This window comes from Lathyrus oleraceus, chromosome 1, assembly GCF_024323335.1.
Source record: "Lathyrus oleraceus cultivar Zhongwan6 chromosome 1, CAAS_Psat_ZW6_1.0, whole genome shotgun sequence".
Lineage (NCBI taxonomy): Eukaryota > Viridiplantae > Streptophyta > Magnoliopsida > Fabales > Fabaceae > Lathyrus > Lathyrus oleraceus.
In genome coordinates, this window is record NC_066579.1 from 31,856,732 (window position 1) to 31,861,220 (window position 4,489).

Consider the following 4,489-nt stretch of genomic DNA (forward strand, 5'->3'; position numbering starts at 1 on the left):
GGTGCGAAGCGATGTTGGGTCTCTGGTTGATGATCAATTTGTTAGTGGTTGTATGGGGTATGCTCTTGGTATTGGGGTTGGGTGTATGACATGTTTGGGTTGTATGTTTGTGTGTTTGTGGAACGGAAAGTTTGACGAACAAGGGGTTGTGTGTATTCGGTCTGACAATGTTGTTGGGGGTTAGATGTTGAGGCGTCTGGTGTGTAAGTTTGTTGGCGTGGGTCGTAAAGGTACATATCCTCGGCGATGAACTGAAAACCAATCGATCTGTATCAAGCCATATAAGTACGACTTGGTTTTTTTTCATTTGGCATCACTGTGTCAGTTAAGACATGGTCATGGCGGTGCTTCTATTTGCGACACTCGGATCTTGCGAAGCTTTGCCATGGATTGAAGTTTCATTCATCGTTAACTTTGTGCAGATGCCATTCTCCTAGGCTTGCTGGGGGATCTGGGATGTGTTGAAGCATACCGAACTACAACTTCACACGATCACTATTGTGAATCTTATTATCGGTGTGCATGCAGTTCATATGGTTGCGTCTTCTTCGTTGACTTCATGGTCATGATCCAAATTTAGATATGGACGCCAAATGAACTGAAATGTGAAAGTAACTTGGATTATAAACTTGGTAGAAGAAGTTAATAAATTATAACGAAATAATGAGGTTATTATCCATACGTCTGTCGATCGAAGGTGATCCAAGAGATTGCGATACTGGGTAATACAATGTCTAGGACATCTGTTATAACTCATACCACATGCCGACCATCTGCACCAAAAAGGTAAAAATATTAGTTAGAGATAATAATCGTTAAAGTAAGTAAATATATAGCAATTTAAACAACTTACTTTTGTGCACACGGGAATGTGAAAGGGTTGTTGTTGACGGGCGCTAGGGACGGGAGTCTTGACCAACCCCATGTTTGGAGCAAAACAGCACATCCAAAAAATGTAGATGTGTTTTTATGTGAATTTTTACACAAAGATCTATAAAGATAGGCCAGAAAAGTGGATCCCCAACTATAACTTCCTATTCTATCTACATGTCTTAGTAAAGGTAAATACATAATATGCATACTAGAACCACTATCTTCGGGAAATAAAAAAGAACCAATTAAAAGCATAATGTAACACCTAGTTTTTATTATTCGAGCCTCTTCAGTAGAATGCTCATCTAAATATAAACTGTTATAATATGACTTAAGTGTGAAAGGAGTATACCTTGACCTCTTGCGTTATCATATAACAGATCAGTATCCAAGAGGTCCATGCAAATTGAATTCACATAGTTGATTTTACCATTTACAGATTTACCTTTAATAGGCAGTCCCAAAAGCATGTAGACGTCTTCTAACGTCACGATACACTCACCAGTTGGAAACCAGAATGTGTGTGTCTCGGGACGCCATCTTTCACATAAAACAAGAATGAGTTTATTATTATCCACCGACCAAGACATAATTTTGCTTATATGTCCAAAATCGGCGAGTTCAACATAAGGTTGAATCATCGGGTCCATGTGGACATATTCGTGGACCCGAGTACGGAACCTTGAAACATCCTATAAAAGAAACAAGAAAATACTTTACTTAGTTGATATGTTATTAAAAGGTACTCTATTAAAAGGTACTCTAGACAAATAACAAAATAATAAAATGCTTACATAAATTGTTATATTTACAACTGTTCCTCTGTGCGATTCGCCCATTGTGAGGATAAACATCTTGTTGGAGATGAAAGAGGTTGGTGTAGATGAAAGAGGTTGTTGTAGATGAAAGATTTGATGTTGTAGAAGAAGTAGTGAGTGATTGTGTGGAAGAAGTGTTAAGAGTTACCTTCCTTTTTATAGGCAAAAGTGTGGAGCATAGAAAAATGTGTTTGCATGTGTCGCATCGCGCGAAAAACCGGCGGGAAAAGAAAGAACAACAGAGCCGCCACCGTGCGTTATTTATCCCAAAAGAGGGAAAGGAAACGCTCAGAGTAAACCTGGAAAAGACATGGTCTCGCGACCAAAGAGAATGGGTTCGGGAGTCGGTTATGCGAAGGGAAGGTATTAGCACCCCTACGCATCCGTAGTACTCTACGGGATCCACGCACAAAAGGAAGGGGAAATGGTTGCTAAACACTGCTCAAATACTCACACACACTGGCTGAAAGAAACGCAAGAGACTGACTGAAACTGACTCGGCAGGATGTCGCATCCTGGGCCTACTTAGTCTATCAGGCATAGACATCAGAGTCGAAGTAGTTCGGACTGGGGAAAACACATGCTCGCTAGGATATCGCATCCTATGCATACGTATCTTCTCGGAAGAGAGAAGAATCAGAGCATTCGTAGCTCGGCTGACACGCACACAAACAAACAAGACACAGGCAAACGTGGAGCCTGACTGCCAATCACTGGACTTATGTCAGCATCCGAACCTAAACACACACAAAGAGGCAAACATGGAGCCCAAATGCCAATCACTGGACTTACATCAGCATCCGAACCAACAACACAACAAGTTAATAGGGAGTCGGGGACTCAGCCTATAACTGTCAAACACACACAAACAGACAGACAGCAAATGCTAAGGAGTCACAGACTCGAGCCTAGCAAAGGTCAGACAACACACACAAAAGAAAGAAAAGGCGCCCGGAGAGATCAGCTCAATCTCCTGCCTACATACTTCATCTGGTGTGAAGATCAGGGCGATGTAGTTCCCCTACGCAGGGATAAAGGACTAGCCTAACCAGATAACAGAGGGAGACACAACTCTAGGGAGACTACGACTCGAGCCTAGATGTTGTCATGCAAAATCAACCCTAAGTTAAGGTTTCTAACTAAGTGGCACAAGGGCCGACCTATCCTAAGCATGGCTCACACAGGAAGCAAGCCACACACACTTAACTTGCACAGGAAACAAGCCAAGTAAAACCTAACTTGCACAGGAAGCAAGTCTAAACTAATCCTAACTTGCACAGGAAGCAAGTCAAACAATCCTATCTTACACAGGAAGCAAGTCAAACTATCCTAACTTGCACAGGAAGCAAGTCAAACTATCCTAACTTGCACAGGAAGCAAGTCAAACAATCCTATAGGCACAGATAGCACACGCTATACACAAACAAGTGGCTCAAACAAGGGTTAGGTTTTAGTCAAGGGGTCATATCAACCTCGACAAACAAACCTCTGGAATGGGGTGAGGGTGCTCTTAACCTTGCCATTGAGGGGCTAAGGTGAAGCAGATGAAAGGATGAAGTGAGGATGAGACCTCACAGCTCTTATCCCTGGCCTGGGAGAGCTCAAGACAAGAATGTGTGGGTTCAGAAAGTGGGAACCCTTCTACACATTTGATACTGACTCAACTGTGCAATTGCACAAGATCTTGGGTTTGTATCTGCAATGCATCAACACAGTGGTGTGAGCAAAAGCAAATGACACACTGAATAGTGGGGGATAGATTGCATATCCCTACCTTCCACCAATTGCCTCTTCACTTAGGAGGACTTTGACTCTATGCAAGGACAAAATTAAACATCCACAAACATTGCCTCTTAAGGAGGACTTCAGACAGTTGTCTGGCCAAGTAACAGGCCAGGTCTTCCAGACTACATGAAGTAGAAGAGACATACCTCAATGCAAATTGCTTATACAAGCAAAGCAAAGCAAAAAGTTCACAAGGAACTAAGCAACTAAAGCACCTGAAACAGTCAAGCAGATGTTAGCATGCAACTTCAAACAAAACAAACAGAAACAGACACCAACAGTTAATTGGAGGCACATGGATGTGCAAGGTACAAGGCTTAAGGCATGTGAGCCAAGCCACCTACAAAACAAACAAGTTAGACAATGGTATCTAAGCAAGCTCAATCTAAAGAATTGGTCTCAATGGCCATTTGATGGTCAGCCTGAAAACACAAGCTCAAAGGTGAGTAACAGGACCACTAGGGCAAGCCTAGGGTCAAAAGTGAATGAGAAAGTCAAAACAGCAAGGGTTAAGCATCCAAAATCATGTTCAAACAATTAGGAAACAAAACCAATTGGATTCACACTCATATCAATCATCATCGTCATTTCATGAACCATTTAGGTCAAAACATGGCAAACAGAAGCTCACAGAAGTCAACAGCAAGACTTAACTCAAAAGCAATCTAAACATTTTCCAAAAATCACCAAATAAATCATGATCGATCCTAACACATAGCATGGTAAGCATGTCAAATTTCATCTCATTTGGACAAGTGGAAGGCAGTCAATAAAAATCAGAAAGTCAAAGCAATTTTGAACATGCCCAAAGAAGTCAACCAAACATGCATCAACTTAGAAAAATCATAAGTCAAGAATGGGGTATGATAAATGAATGGGATCAAAACCATGGCAAAGATGAGGATGTCTAGTTATCTCATGTAAAATTTCATGTCCATCTAATAAAGTATGAGAATTTCACAAATGAAATGGGAACATGTGTCACACAAGGGCAACATTTGACTAGGCAGGGA